This window comes from Coturnix japonica, chromosome 9 (assembly GCF_001577835.2).
Source record: "Coturnix japonica isolate 7356 chromosome 9, Coturnix japonica 2.1, whole genome shotgun sequence".
Lineage (NCBI taxonomy): Eukaryota > Metazoa > Chordata > Aves > Galliformes > Phasianidae > Coturnix > Coturnix japonica.
In genome coordinates this window covers 1367705-1384729 of record NC_029524.1, presented here as the reverse complement: position 1 = coordinate 1384729, position 17025 = coordinate 1367705, and the positions used below count along the sequence as shown (strand labels likewise).

Genomic DNA, 17025 nt, shown 5'->3' with positions numbered 1-17025 from the left:
CTGTGTGCAGATTTCCTGCACAATACCTTAATTTCAGCTTTTCCATGCTTCACAGCTTGGGTTTGATCAGTTACAGAAAAGTGGATGAAATACTAGTATTGAATATGTGCCTGCTAAATCATTTCATTCCAGTGGTTAAGGGGGAAGCGCACTGTTTCCCAGACAATACTTTCATCAAATTGCTTCTTAATTGGTCTGATGCCACCTAAAGTTAATGCATAATACATTAGGAAAGGCTGATTCTTCAGATACAATGAGGAAACAATTTCAACTCAACATCAGCACTGCTTAAGACTTTCAGTATCTTCAGTTATTTTTTGTTATCACAGCATCAACAAGCCAAAAGAAAAACATTCATTGCAGGACAGCAGTATAATTAACTTAATTTCATCATCTCCTCTGAAAGATGGTGATTTGAAAGCTATACACATACTAAGGTAAGTTACTATGAACTGTCTAGAGACTCAACTAGTCACAGACCTCTACTCATGAAACCCTCTCACTGAAAGCCATCCAACCAGTGCAAATCATGGCTGCTCCTCCTCACTGTTGGAAATGCAGAGCACAGATTTCTGCCATGAGTTCCAAGGAAGATTTACTATTTAATTCCACTATAACCAAAACCTAACCAGAGTTTCCGTGATCTAATAGCTTTAGGGTCAAAGTTGTTAATGTGTATACACTAGGAGTAGACTGGAATAGACAGATACCTGCTATAGGTCTACTGATTTTAGAAAGGACAGCAGAGTGACAGAATTGACTTCGTAATAGATTTTTCTCAGCATACATCATCTCATACACCTCCCACATTTCCAAACAACGCTCTTAAATTAGGAAGAGCTTGTTAAGAAAACACTCATAGTTCTCCCTTGATCCAGGTTATTTCTGGCCAAGAAAACTGTTTATGAAAAGGCACAAGAAGCAAAGGTGTGTTACTGACTGGCTCTATGTGGGGAGAAATAGCACCCACTGATGCTCATCTGCACTTGCTGAATGTTTATGGACCAAGCAGTGGATGTAGCACACTGAGGGATGGAAAAAGTATTTCAGCAGCCAGTGACAGACACAGCAGTCACCTCTGCTGGGGCAGATTTGTATGGTCATGTCACACAGGCTCCTGTTCATCACTGGTGCCAATGCACAGCTAGTAGCAGTGACTGTTGAAAAAGAGTGTTTTGCAGCTGGAAATTTGTTCTGTAAATGTATTATTGCGCCTTTTTTATATGTTGTAGTTTGCATGGAAATAAAAAGGAGCTGTTGCTTCTGGAGAGACCTACATAGCATACAGACTGATAGCTCAGTACAGACAGCTTTCAGAGGCATGACATATCACTTAGTTTGGAGTCTGGACTTTCAGCAAGTTACTGCTATGTACTTAAAGGACATTTGCTCCAAAAAGAGGAAATGGAATTACTGATTTCTATGTAGTATAATTAGCTGAATTATTTACAGTATACAAGAGCACAGTCTCAGGGGGTTTGGGGAGGGTGGGGGGAGGGAGGAGGAGAGGGGAAGAGACATGATAAGAGACATGATCTCACCTTTTGTTGTTTCAAGGGTAAATAATCAATTGTAAAAGACCCTTTGTGGAGGTCCAGACCACAGTACAATTCTGCTCTATATTCCACTAGGATTTTTATTTAAACCTTTTGCCTTAGACATTTCCAGTTAATCTCAAAGTGGACTGATAAGAAGCCTAGATTAAGTTAATACAGGAAGTTTAAGGGTATATCTCTGATGGTCTCCTTCTGTTAGATATCTTTACCTACAACTTCCATTTCTGTCCCACAGCAATCAGAACATTGTTCATTTCTGAACATTCAGAAATGCTACTTGTCAGGTGTAGTGTTGTGTAGAGAGTATTCTAGGAGGTACACACAGCAGACAACAGATCTAATACTTCCATATTAAAGCAATCAAGCCATTTAAGCAAGCAGAAACCTGAGCTGCAGAAGAATAAATTATATTTGATGCTGTAGCCTACTCTACACAATACAGAAGAAGCCCTAATTTATATGCTAATTAATCCATATGTAAGAATTATGGGGTTAATTAAGCATCGTATCCCTCCTATAAATTTATCTGCAGCAGGTAAAGCAAGAAAGAAATCTTACCATTTTGATTAAATTAGCCATAAGCCACAGTCCTTCTGGGGCCTCTTCTCTAAACAAACTGAAGTGAATAGTATTTAGTTCAGAACACCAGGATATGGAAAGTTCTGATGCATGCTTTTGGAAAGCATTATTCACAAGTTTTGAATAGGATGGTTTTTGCATTTAGATTATCAATTGATATTTCAAGTTCAATACTAAAAATGTACAGTCACTTTAATAGTTATGCAGTAAATACTTAGCCCACAACCCACTTTAAATTGATCAGAAATGTATGTTTGCATCTAATAGCATGCAAAAATCTTATTAAGGTTAAATTAAACTTATTTTCAAGCACAGTGTGACCAGATCTTGCCTCAGTAGCTTACTACGTGGTAATTGTTTTAAAGCTCTGTTCTGAGTTATGTTTAATATCTCACACCACCCCAGCTACTCAAAATGCACTAAGTATTTTCCACTTACACCCAAGCAACCATTTTGAAAATGCTAAGAGGCACCTATATGTGGGTGAGGCTATTGGTTACACTTAGTGTATTCTGTGGAAACTTGGAAAACCAGTCTTCAGTTCACCACGATCTTCCTTATGTGATCAGTGACTTAAAGAACCATCAACAGCTGCTTCAACCAGAAATCAAAAGCCAGTCCTTCTCTAAGTCATTCTGCACACAGATACCTTTATGTTGGAAACAGGCTTCAGGCACATCTGTAGCTGGCGAGCCATTAAAGTAACTTGATGCCTCAGGTGTAAAAGCTATTATGGCAGATGGGCCAAGGCACCAGCTGTGAAAAGCTGTTGACAATAGAATCACAAGGTTGGAAAGGACCTACAAGATCATCTAGTTCAACTGCCCTCCTATTACCACTGCTACCACAATAGTTAACTTTCCATAGACTGTCTTGCAGAGAAGGAGGAAGCAGTACTGGTCCGCCATGGATTACAAACCTAAATGTTCAAGACAGTACTTTTAATTGTAGAATATAGAGTGGTTGCTTTGGAAGGGCCCTTAATGACAACGGAGTTCCAACCCCTTGCAATGAGCTGGTTACCCTTGACCTTTCTTCTCTCCTCCACCAAAGCTGCTAAAATCTCTCTCATCTGAGATGAAACAGGCCATCATTTTAGAGAGAAAATCACTTTTCAGTATTACCTTCAAATCTGAAGCAACTCTCCCTTGCTAATTGGGATGAAATGTTTCACTTCCATCTTTAAAAGAGACAGTTAAGGCAAAAAAAAAAAAAAAAAAAAGGGGTGAAAAGGCATAACAGCCCCAGATGTCCTCCCAGTGGCCTGGTAAACTCTGAGTGCAGCACCCAGCAGGAAATACCACTTGAAGTTTCAGAAGCATCAAACACATAATGGCAGCAAACTTAAATCTTCCTTGACTGCTTGTGCAGAATAGTCACAGGTTATTTCCCCACTGTTACTGGCAGTAATAAAATCAACTTGAGCTGTTCTTTTGAATTCATCCTCAGTCATCAGAAATGGAGAAATATACACAGCAAACCCTATTAGAGGCACAAGCTTAATGATGCATCTTGGTACTGGCTAGGCCACAAGCTAAGACAGAGCCAGTTTGCTGCTTTTACATTACTCCATATTGTGGGCTGGTAATGTAGTAACCACTTTTACAGACTTGCCAGTCTATTGAAAGAGTGAAAGATGGACCTCACAGGCCTTAACATCTGCCTTTACTCTCAGTAGAGACAACATTCTGTTATTCATTTTATTTTCCAAATCTGCTGCCCATTTCTCCAAGGTGTGTCTCCACTTGTTATTCATCTATGTCAATTTAAGCCAGAAAACTTGTTACCATGACATTAGAAATTCTTGTTTGGTTCCTTGTGCTTTTTCTAAGTACTGTGCTCTGCAGGAAGGAATCAGCAATACTTTCACTTCTGTCCAGTGGAAGACTTGTTTCAGTAGTTTACCCTGAGCTTAAATCCTAGATCAATTTTGTCTCCAGAGAAAAGCCTGATTTGAGAGAGTTCGCCCTGCAGCTATCGGTTCCCAAAGTGACCCAGAGATTAGTATCCTCAGAACCTAACGACCAAACTACCATTAGCTGTCACACTTGACAAACTTGCTTCCTCCACGAGAGCTAATGACATAAATACTGAACTGAAAGCCCCTATCCTTTGGGCTAAAAAAGCATGATGGAGAGATAAGACTTACTCTGAGAGCAAAATAGGAGCCAAGACACAGCAGACAAACCTTTTCAAGTTTTTGTTAGCACTTCACAACCTGCAACATTTATCCTTCCTTTTATAGAACTCAGTCGCTTTCTCAGAGCTCCCCAGAAGCTATCCACTTTAATGTTAACCGCATACTGAAGTCCCCACAAGTCAATAAAAACATTTATTGATTCAGTTTCAGTCTATAAAAACAATTAGAGGACTTCTGTTATAATAGAGTGACAAAGTGGAAAAAGAAATTGGCAGTTAATTGATTTGTTTGGCAGTAACTTAGAAATCATAAATAATCCTTTGTTATTGCAGTTAATAGCACGCGTGCTTCCTAGCACAAGTTCAGGAATGACAGTCTGCACTTATTCCTACATCAACTGGAGCATAGATTACATAGCATTAGGAGATAGAAACATGTATTTATGAAGTTACACCAGATTCTACTTAAGCAGACTTTAGAAAGTAGTATTTTTTTAGTTCTTATTGGCATGTGCAAACTGTCCCATCTGAGCCTCTGCTTATCTGTCAGCTTACATAAAAGCCACAGATGGACCAGCATGCTTACAAAGCCATAGGGAAGCACAGGCCCTTAAAGCACTGTCCCCAGTAATTTTAGTTTTGTTTCCTTGCAAGCCACAGGTATTCAGGATAGGTGGTTAAGAATCAGTTAGCATAAATTCTAATAGATAAGAATAAGCTAATTAGAAGTGAAATATTAATTGGTATTTTGGAGTACCGCACAGCGTGAAACCTGCCATGAAGAAAGAAGTCAGCTGAGATTTCATTTTTTTCTAAGACTAACTTAATTCCCTTGAGATTACTGCGTAAGTTGGTGAATCTTCATTTGAAGTGTCGATTTTCATATCTACAGAGAAGTGTTAAAAGTTTTATATGCCGATACCAGGATCAATATAACATTGTCATGCATTGGGAATCACTCTTCTTGAAATCAATTCATTAAGATTCTGGCAAATACAAGCCACACAGTGGATTCCATTAAAAGAAGGATTAATATTTTTCTTCCTCAGCTCTGCAGATCTACCTAAAATTGGCAAAAACCCAGTAATTACTCTTGCAGTCTATGAATGTTTGATGTGAACTGGGGAAGTGATGCCCGTCCTGCTGTAAGCAAAGACCTGGTTTGCTGAAATCTGAGGAATCAGAACATCTGTAAGTCTAGGGGTCCCAATGAGATACATCACAGAGTCCAGGAGGAATTGGCTGACACAGCCACCACGTCCCCTCTCAATGATACTTGGAAAGTCAAGGCAGGTTTGTAAGAAGAAAATAGTCTGTTTGTCAGGGTCTGCTGGGGACATGGTTTCAGACTCAAGGACAGGGAGCGTTAGTTTGGTGTTTTTACAATATGGGTGATGAGGCACTGGCACAGATTACTCTGAGATGTGGTGGACACCCCATCCTTGGAGATATTCAAGGTCAGACTGGATCAGAACCTGAAAACCTGATAGAGCTGCAGGCATCCCTATTTGTTTCAGGGAAGTTGGACTAGGTGGCTTTTTAAGATTCCTTCCAATTCTAATAATATTATGTTCCTATGAAAGTCTTAGTCTAGCCAATGCAATTGTTTGCTTTTCATGGAAGTGTCATTAATCATGATGAATTCTTTAATGACCAACATGAGGGTTTTTGTTTGTTTTTACAGAAACTTCAGAATCAATGTAATGGTTTAGTGTTATCCTGCCTGTTGATGGCAGCAACTGATTGTTTTGTTTCTCAGTTTATCGAGCAGCAGAACCAGGAGTTAGAATCATGGAAGTGTTTGGTAGGTGGCCAGAGTGGTCTTTAAGGCCTCTTCCAACCCATAGACCAGGTTGCCCAAAGCCCCATCCAACTTGGCCATCACTTGCAGTAATGGGCCATCCACATCTTCTCTGAGCAACCTGTGCCAGGGCCTCAGCACCCTCTGAGTAAATAACTTCTTCCATACATTCAATCAGTATCTACCCTCTTTTAGTTTGAGGCCATTCCCCCTTGTCCTATCACTACACTCTCTAATCCATCTCTTCTCCACATTTCATACAGGCCTCCTTGAAGTACCGAAGGCCAGTACAAGGTCTCCCCTGAGACATCCCTTCTCAAGGCTGACTAAGCCTAGCTCTCAACATCTCCATGGCAGAGGCGCTGCAGTCCTCTGAGCATCCTCTTGGCCTTCCCTGGACCTGCTCCAACATCATGTCCTTCTGCTGATGCTTCAAAGCTGAATGCAGCACTCCAGGTAAATCCAAATACAACAAACAGCTAGACATTCCACTTTTTAAAGCTTCACGTTATGGACTTTGTACTCCAAATTAAAATTGTTAGAAGCAACATGTGCTGTGAAAATGACAACAGATTTGTTCTAGCAGACTACAGACTGGGGGAGTTCAGAGTGTTCTGTAATAGAGCTGTTTCCGCTTGGCTGTAAATGAAACAGAAAATGCCCCCCTCCCTCTCTTTTACTGCCACTTTCTGAATTGTATAAACAAAGCTCGGTTTCAGCTCGCTAGAGGCAGTGGTTGTGAGATCATGTAACTGTTCTTCTGTAGTTAATCGCAGTATAATCCTTCTTATAGACTCTGGCTAAACAACCTGGATGCTGCAGAGCTATATCAGAGACATCAGTCATTAGAATATTAGACAAAAATCGTCTTTGTTGCATAAAGAACAATTTAACTCCCGAGGTGGTAGGCTGGAATCTGTCAGTGCCTGTTCATGGCAGGCTTTGCAGCATAAATGTGCATTAAGGTAAGCTGTACAAGCAGATGTATTTTTATAGAATGTAACCAGACAGTACTTGTTTGGGTAAGGAACTGGCACACAAGTTTCTGAAGCAGTAAATTAAAGAAATGGGATTGGCCCATTCTTAAAGGCTATAAACGACAGGCATTTTCTTCTTGAAAAACAGGCTTCTACAACTGATAAACCTGTGTTCCCAACTTCTTATTCTACATAGCTATTCTTCTTAAACTTCAACTATAAGAGAGCTATAACTTTCTTATAAGCTTTGTAATGCATCTTGAAAATTAATTTTTTTAATTATACGTGTGATTAAAATAGCTCTAGCTTCATAATCCTGATGAGATAATTGAAGTAATTAGAAATTACACCTACTTAAAAACTCAGCCAGTAAAAGCACCTTTAATCATAATCAAAACCTTTTCTCTCCCTGAAGAAAGAATCTATTCTCCATATTAGTTTTCTTTGGGAGCCTCCCATTCATTTTCTTCAGACAGTGATTAGAATAAGCATTGTCAGTGGCTGGATAGAACACATTAAGAACCATTTTATATAGTTAGGGAAAAAAAAATCAATGTCCCATTCTTGGTATTTAGGACTCTTTTCAGCTGGCCTCTTGTTCATCAAGCTTACTTTTTTTCCTTTAAAAAACACTTTCTTCAGAAAGAACTGCCCCAAGAAAATTCTTTGCGCGCTTAGAACAGAGATTCAAATTCCGTAAAACATACCACAGGCCAATCTACCAGAATTTGCTTTGTCACTGATAGATTTCTTACTGCCACCAAAAAACAGAATATTTATAACTGACAGCTACTGGCAGTTTAGTTGGGAGTTAGAACAAGTTCTCCCAGATTTGAATGCTGCACCTAAATCCTCACCTTTGAATCCCTTTGGGAATTCCTCATTAAGGCACGCTATAGGGGCATTCTGCCCAAGGCACTTCTTGTGTCACTGTGCAGAAAGTCTTCTACAAAAAGGTTTCAAGAATTGGTAAGCCCGCGAAACTAAACAGGCTGCAACCCAATCAGTTTTGTGAATGAAATAGCAAATGCCTCTGCAATACTCACAGACCCAGAACAGGCCAAAGTGTTTTTCCTCAGACTTTCAAGCAATTGGTTAAACACGGTTCTAGGTACGTCCTTTTCAAGGACTGGAGATTCTTACCATTAAAGGTTAACTCCAACGAATGTATTTTACATTACATAGTGTTTCAACAAAACAAGATGGAATTCTCTCTTGGGTTATACACCAATGGATTTATGGTATGAAAAACACCGATTCAGAAGCTCAAGTCCCATCAGGGTTATGCAGTTAGGCTCCTATCCCTAATAGTATCAGGGTGAGTTTAAGGCAATTACATGTTAGCACCATGTTTGAAGATATATGAAGTGAACGCAGATTAAGATTCAACAAACCCAACTTCAGCTTTTTGTTTCTGGATACTTAACATTTTTGCTATTATTACTTAGAATAAGTCATTCTAAAATACTCAGGTTCCATTAGCATTATTTCAGTGGAAAGAGATTTTCAAGCTGGATCTAAAAATCTTCAAATAGAAGGAAAAAAGGAAGTTGTTCACCAGCAAACCAAGGGGAAGCTGTGTGATAAGTGACATGAGGGTGGGCTAAATCAAGATTCTTGTGGGTGATGCAGAGACCTTTTTAGTTCTCCTTATGGAATCCCTTTTCTCCTTACCACACTGACATTTTCAGAACCAGAAGAAAATACATTTATTATTTTATACAGAATGCATTACATTTTGCTTCCTTGCAGCCTAATGCTCGTTGAGAGGTTTTTTTAATATAATTCTTCCATGTGCAAATGGAGCACATTATTCTGATGGTAGATACAGAAATACCATCAAATTATGTAACCCTCTATTACTCAAGGCAAAAAGTATCTGAAGAAGTCCAGCTGAGTCATGCAAGCTGTACTACAAGGGCATAACTAGTCTTTAATTGCAGAAGCTTTATATTAGTTCCTCATGTGCCATGCCTGGATGTTGGCTTTTGCTACAGGTGGGTAGTTGATAAGGAAATTAATTTATACAAATAAAACTGTATGGAATAAAAGCCTTTACTGAAAAGATACTGAAGGAGGGATCTTCAGTTAATGCATTACCATGCTAGGCTCCAGCTGAGAAGAAGCAATTTAAAGTTCATCACATAAGATTCTTCCTGCATTTCCTTTACAGTGAGCAGAAAACCAAAATGTTTTCCACAGCAGGTTTGCTCTGGGCCTTTCCATGTTTCCTACCCTTTTCTTCCAAGCAGGAGTCTGCATTTCCCCTCTGGCTGGGCAGGGCAGATACACACATCAGCCACAAAATAGCAGAGACCAGAACTACCAAGAACACAAGCTTGAAAGGCAGACATTTATGCAGTTCCCTACTGCTGGCTGCAGAACTAAGCTGCTGTTAGTAAGAAGTCAGTATTTTCCAGAAAACCTCTTTGATTCCCTATGTAAGGAAGGCTTTAATGTTAGTTTAATGCATTTAGATACGAGGCAAGGTTAAAAAGTGCCAGGTAATTCTTACAACATTCATTTATTGTGGTGATGAGCAGAAAAGCACTATTGCAAGGCAGATCTGAGCAAGACAGATGATATTAACCAAACAGTACAGTTAGAACAGTTGTCTCAGAATCACCATAGGAGCTAGTCTTAAGATGCATTTGATACACAGGACCATTACATCTCATTTCCTCACACAGAGACGCACAGCATCATTTGAGGTCTCCTTTACCTTCTCTGAACAGTGACAGAGGCATTCAACCTGAAGGACTCCAAGCACACAGCCCAGTCCCCTACCACTCAGCACGCACACACATCTAACTACATGAGCACGTGGGTGGCCCACTGCCTTATGCGCTGTTATGGTAGGAGCTCTGTTGGGCCAGGTTCTAGCACACTGATTTCTAGTATCAGTAAATCAATTAATTTATTTAGACATGTACTGTGTCTTTGCTTCCAGGAAAACTGTTCTCTTTAGCACATAAGAATGATTCCTTTAAATAAGATCAATTTGAAAATGGCACTTTGCTCAACTTAAAACATTTGTGCATAAGCAGTTCCAAGGTCTCCCCATCAGGCGCCATCCTGTGAAGGATAAGGCATTTCTATAACACCAGATAAGGGTAATTTCATCTTTATGCACAAATGTTCCAAATACAACTTCATCTCTGGCAATGGACTCACACTTCAGTGATTATCATTATTATAAACCCAGAGTGAATTAATTTCAGAAAGACAAACCATGTTTAGGAAGGACAGTGCAGTGAAGTAAGGAAAAACAATGTGACCTTCCACAATTTTACCTGAAGTTGTATTGCTAGTTACTGATTGCACAGGAAATTGTTTCTGAGGCTGTGCCATAGATGTTAAGGGAACAGCTGTGTTAGGCATGGACCTGTTGAAGGTAGTCCAGAGAAGGGCTACAAAAAGGATCCAAGAAAGGGAACGCCTCTCCTACAAAGACAGGCTGAGAGAACTGGGGCTGGGCAGCACCAAGAAGAGAAGGCTGTGGGAGATCCAAGAGCAGCCTGTCAGTATCTTAAAAGTGGCTATAAGAAGGAAGGGGACAGACTCTCCAGCGGCATCTGTGGGGATACAGCAAGGAGAAATAGTTTTAAACTGAAAGAGAGGAGATCTAAATTGGATATAAGGAAGAAGGTTTTTTTTTTGCACTGAGGGTGGCGAGGCACTGGCACAGGTTGCTCAGAGACATGGTGAAAGCCCATCCCTGGTGAATTCAAGGCCAGGCTGGACCAGGCTGTGAGCACCCTTATCAAGCTGTATGTGCCCCTGTACATTCCAAGAGCTTTAACATAATCTTTGTGTGAGAACATTTACTAAAAACAAAACCAACAAAACAAGACAATCACATACAGCCACCAAATCATGAACCATTGCATCTACCCAGTCTCCTGAATTGCATCAAGCAAAAGCAAGATGAGTTTCTTCTGGCAATAGAATCAAGTTTCTCTTGAATCACAAAGAGCGGTCAGTGACGATGTTGTAGCTACCTGGCTAAAAGACTATGGAACCCACAGTGTGCTACAGCTGGTGTCCTCAGGGAAGGGAGAGTCAAAGGGAAGCACTGAAACACTGAAATAGTAATTACAACCAAACCAGTGACAGGAATATGTTCCCTTAGCACTGAACTTGTTGCCTTTGTGGGAATTAGTTTTCTGAGGTCATTTTATTGAACATGAGTAAACTATCTAAACACAGATGAATATATTCTGGTGTCATTCAAGTAGAAGCACTTATTTCTCCTTTCTCTGCTGTGTCACTGTGCTGCTTTACTTGCTAGTGGTTACAGACTATAAGGCACATCTATCTGCCTGCTGTAGGTTGCCTACATGTTTAATGCTTGGTCCTGCAGGCTGCTGAGCATTCTGCATCTGGTGAGCCACACCTGCTGTTTACTGATTCACCCATTACATGTGCCTGTGAGTAATGCTAATCTGAAATCACATTGCTAGGTAATCCATGTGTAAAAGTTTCTCCTCAACAAGCAGCAGAAGGTGCTGATTGCTACTGCTCTTCATTTGTGAACTTCATTTGTGAAGGAGTTGCTGAATGTTTTTAATGAGACCAGCTGGGTAATTTTAATATCTGTGTTGAAGGTCCCAATATCAAATGATGCATCTCTACTACTGTGAGCAGTATGATGACTTAGATTAATGCCAAAGATGTCTTTATTGCTTCTGTAGCAAGGCATGTAGTAATCATATCCAGAGCTATGCATCTTTTATATGTTCGAGTTCATGGGTATTCTGCCTGTAAAATTAATGGATATTGGTTTCAGCAGCACAGCTGCATATTTCTAGCAAGTTCTAATTTTTGTAACGTCAAAACTTGAAAACAATAGTGCGCTCAGTAATGTTAGCAATGTAAATATTCACAATGTACAGATGATTTAGAACATTCAAAAGGAACAGGGTAAAGGGATGAAGAGAAAGGTCTCCTGTTTCTCAGTGCATTACATTTTCTGTAATAGGGAAAATAAATTAGAAAGCTCAGCCTGAAGTAGATACGAGGAACTTGGGGCCAAACATACACTCATCCAAAAACAAGAACAGCTTACATGTGTATTACTATGGAATGTGTAAATGGCCGCCTGAAAAGTATGTTTAGTGCCTAGTAGAGATATTCTCCCTTATAATAACATCACATTCATGTAATTTAGGAATTCAGTCCTTAATTCATGTAGTATTTTAGGATATTAACTCACATTTAAGTGGTGACTAAGTAAACTTAGTTAATTTCCTTTGAAAAAAGGTGCTGACTTTGAGGTTCTAGGCATCTAGAACACCCCAGTGCCACAAGAGCTACAAAACATTTTTAATGCTATTAGAAGGAGCAGGAGTGCCTCCAAAACATTGACCTAGACTGATGTTAAGCCTGTAAGCAGTGCCTGTTACATGATGTTATATCAGCAATGGTGAAAGAGATCATAGCGTATCAATACGAAATAAAACAGGTTATAAAAAGTTTCCTATATGACAATGAGTAATTTCAACTTAACATTTGATAAAAGAAAAAAGCAGACAAAAAAAAAATCAGTTTAAAAAAGCTTAAAAGCCAGTTGCTGTATAGATGTGAGTGAAGGAATTCAGTAATACTACAGGGAATTTCCTTTCATAAAGCCCTTTCAGTATCTAACTCTAATGTAAGAATTAATGGCAATTCAGCTGCAGAGTCTTAATGGCCTAATCATTAATTTGTATGGGAGTTACTCTAATAACAATTAGAGAGAGCTGTTGTTAATGTGAGGGCAGTGAGCATGTCTTTAAAGTAATAATCCAATTAACATGCATTGAGTGGAAATTTTATAGAATTATCCTGGTTCTAGTGGATGCTGCTGTAATTTGGGATGGCATTAGATAACAGAACTCAAACAGCTGCTGACTCATCAGCCTGGCCTGTAAGGTTGTCCCCAAAATCTGGAGCTGAGCACACATTACTGCTCTTTATAACCCCGTAATTTATCATAATTCATTTTGCAGGCTTACTGTATATCTATATCAATGAATCTATGTAATCTTACAGTGTTCCTGGTTTTGAATGCTCATGTAATATGCTTTCTATACAGATGAGCAGTAACCCTCTGTCTTAAAGCACAAATTAATGAATACATTAGATGCCAAAAACTATGTGTGCTAATCTAATGGCTTGGAAGAGGAACCTGCACTGGCTGACCTTTTTGGCAGCTTTCTACAGTGTATGTATGTCTCAGTCAACATCAAAGACCTATTTACACAGAAAGAAAATCATATTTGTAAGTCCCATGGTACTGACTAAGGCAAAAGTTAGACATTTTCTGATAATTGGTTTAATAAAATTATGTACCACACATTAGAGCAAGTTGCTTGACATTGTGTGCAAAGAGAAGTTGAAAACATTGCCTGAAACAAGATAGGCACATAGGGGCAAACTCAAGCAAGGAGAATGTATAGCATTAGTATTTTGTGAATACAGTTTAAAAGATCCTATTGTTATAATGGGAATACAGGTGATTTTTTTTTTTATAATTAATACATTAAGTGAACAAAGGAAGAAGAAACATATAAAAACAGCTCATATCTACTACAGGCTATCTGTTCTAGCAGGGCCTGTTGTTAGAGCTTTCTTTCCCCAGCTATAAGAAGGCATGCAGATCGCAGGCTTTCATCCTGCTGGGGGACTTCAACTTTAACATCTGCTAGAAAAGGAGCATGGTAAGCTGTAGGCAATGCAAGAGGCTCCTAGGATGTATAGAGGACAACTTTCTGAGCCAGGCAATACTCACCCCCTCACTGGAGGAAAATGCAGTGCTGAATATGCTGCTTACCAACACTAGTGAGCCTATCAGCAACACCAAAACTGAAGGCTACCTAGGCTATAGCAACCATGCAAAGGGCAAAGAAAAATAAGAAAGGCTTCTACAGGTAAGTAAACTAAACAAAGCAAGGTTAAGAGTGTATACCTTTCTTAGTGATTGCAATGTACAGCAACAAAGCCATGGTCTACAATGAGTACTTTGTCAAACACAACAACTGTAGACATTTAAAAAAAAAACAAAACCAAACAAACAAACAAAAAAACCTTCAGAATACCTCACATAAGCAGAAAACTGCAGCAAGATGCTTTTACCTCCACTGCCAGCCCAAAAATGAGGGCTGAGAAGGGGTGCATGCTGGCTCCACCCCTTTTGCTCTCTCAGTACATTGCATGCACCTGAGCTCCCCTGGGTTGGCCCTGCCTTCCACCAGGTGCTCCATCACTGCTTCCAGCTGTGACCGAGCATTTCTGCTACAGTAAGTCATGCAGGCAGGCTGGTAACAGCAGCCAGTGAGAAGGCTGAGGTATTATATTGTGCTGTAACGTGCCTTCTGAAGTGGTATGTGTTGAAAGTTGGCTTGAATAAAAAAGTCACCCTGGCCATTTAGGGGATTTAGATATGACTTCAGGTTTGTGTATTGGACTTAATACTTGGGCAAGAAGCAAGTGTAGGCCCTTTAGGAAAAAGTAACTGTCAGTTTAGCATTGCCCATTCAAGGGAAACAGTGATGTGAAAGCTTACAGATCAATTTGCTGGTTTTTAACCATGCAGTTCATGCAACAAAAGGAAGAGATACCATCTAAAGAAACCCTTGCAAGCTTGAAAAGAGGGCTGTGGGGGAGCTATTAGGTCAGGGCTTGAACTGGTGATGGAGCACCTGGTGAAGGGGTGCAGCTGCCCAGGGAGCACAGGCAAATTGTGTGCACCTGTGCTCCTCAAGGCTACCGGAAGGACAGGACCCTGGGCTCTTATTAGGGCCAGCTGTGGAAAGTGAGTGTCTTTTGGATGTAGGCTGCTTTCTGAGAAGATACGTTGTACGGCCTGAGATCTCCTTTGGTAGCTGTGTGAGTTTAACTTTTCTTTCTGTATACAGTTATTAGCTTATCTGCAAATACTTCATTTGGCGCTGCTAAGGATCTGCTGTATGTAATTTTTTTTCTTTATGAGTCAAATGTAGACCTGTGTGAACGTGATGAGGTTTAACATGGCCAAGTACAGGGTTTTGTATGTGAATTACAGTGTTGCTAAATATGCGCATGGAGTGGGAGATGGACTAGAGAACAGCCCTGTTGAGAAAAGTGGTTCTGGTGGATGAAAAGCTACAACTCTTACTTACTTACCAGCATGTGCTTGCAGTCTGGAAGGCTGGGTTGTATTGAAAGACAGGTGGCCAGCAGGACGAGGGAGATGATTGTTTTGCCTCTGCTTTGTTCTTGTGAGGCCCCATCTGCAGTACTGCATCCAGATCTGGAGAGAGGTTTCTATGAGATCTCTTTATTAAGAAAGATTGAGGGAGATGGGCTTGTTTAGTGGGGAAGATGCCTCATTATGGCCTTCCAGTACCTAAAAGGAGCTTATCAACTAGAGGGGGGTGTCTTTTTGCACTGGTAGATAGTAATAGAATAACGGGGACTGCCTAAACAGTAAGAGATTTAAGGGTAGGTGTTAAGCCTGAACTTTTTTTTCAAGTGATTGTAAGGCCCTAGATTAAGTTGTCTAGGGGGTATAATGGATGTCCTAACCCTGGAGGTGACAGCTACTGAGATGCAAAGGTAGGCCTGTATCTGTCTGCCTTGTGATGTCACTGGTGGGTCACTGTTACACCACGACCTCACAGCAGGGGGTGGCTACCAAGTTCCCCTCTGTGGGAGGCAGTCTCCAGCAGGCCACCTGAGCCCCTCTGTGCTGGGGAAGCTGTGGATATCTGCCAGGAGGTACAGGGAGATGGTAGAGGGCCTAATGGAGGAGGAGTGCTTCATCTATCTCTGTTGGTGTTGTCCCCAGTGGGCACACCTACTGCAGGGCCTGCATCCAGCACTGGGCTGCTGCAAGGCCTGATGGCCCCCTGTGCCAGCAGTTCATTGTGGCCTTCCTGAACCTCACACCAAGCTCCTTGGAGGATGCCTTGAACCTTGGAGGTAACGTAGAAGAAACAACTGTCTTCATAATGGTATGTTCTGTGTGAATTTAGTCACTAAGAAGAGTTAATTCAAGGGAGTTAGATACTCAAGTGCTTTTATCAGGACATGGGGCCACTGGCAGTAGTTATGCTTAGCTTTCAGGAAAGTTACTTCCTTTGAGTGATATTCAGATGCAATTCTGCTCTGTTGACCTGTCTAATGTGTGGAATCTAGTCATTCTGGCATTTACTGTGCACCTAAATCTCTGTAGGTTTCTGTCTCAAGCTGTCTACTGAAGACAGAATCTGATTCATAGTGGGTTCAGGCTTCACCTGTGTGTTTTCATTGATTCTAAATGTTTGCTGAAATAGACACTGGGATGCAGGAATGTAAGGACTAGTAGTCTATGTAGCTCTTTATTAATTTGTGTTCATGCAGATCGTGTCTTTCAGTTCTTGGCACAGTGTACTACCCCTGGAGAATGTATGGGTTAAGTTAGCATTGATATCTTTCCAGTAGTAGGTACTTGCACCCGTTTCCTCAGGTCACATTAACATCATCTATGGGAGATTTTTTTTTTTGCTCTTGACTAGCTTATTAGTTTCAGGGTGAAGTCTTATTAAGAATGGCAAGAGTATATTAACATCATTTTCTTGCTCTTCATTTCCTTCTTTCTAATAGCTAAATGATCTCATGGTTGTTCTTATGGCTTAGAAAGAAACATACAAGTTTGGGTTTCCCTCTTTCCCCCCCCAACCCCAATCCCCCTTCCCAGTGTAGTACCTTAAACTATGCTGGTCTGGGCTCTGCCTTTTCTAGAAACTATTTTCTGTGAAAATATGAAGTCACTTCATAGAAACTTTGGTTATGAGAGCTTTTGAATGAATTGGGAGGGAGTGAAAGCACAGTTTTCTCCTTGCTCTGCACTTGCTGCTCTCCCTGGCATGGAAATTCCATTAAATTGTTCAAGGTTGGGACTAGCAAGTCTTCTGATCATGTTCTGTACATACTAATAACTGTGCTGGCCTTAAGCTGGGCACCATAATCT

The 17025-nt window shown here is 40.4% G+C and overlaps 1 long non-coding RNA gene across 2 annotated transcripts in view; it reads right to left on the bottom strand.

Moving 5' to 3' along the window:
- LOC116653859 overlaps nt 1-16022 on the bottom strand; it is a 39874-nt gene extending 23852 nt beyond the window's left edge. The window contains exons 1-2 of one of the 2 annotated variants that reach the window (XR_004308430.1): nt 15421-16022; nt 15198-15324 (exon numbers count right to left, since the gene is read on the bottom strand). This is a non-coding gene — a long non-coding RNA (uncharacterized LOC116653859). The remainder of the gene's footprint in view (nt 1-15197; nt 15325-15420) is intronic. The other variant, XR_004308431.1, reaches the window with a different exon arrangement.
- Nucleotides 16023-17025: the final 1003 nt, after the last annotated feature.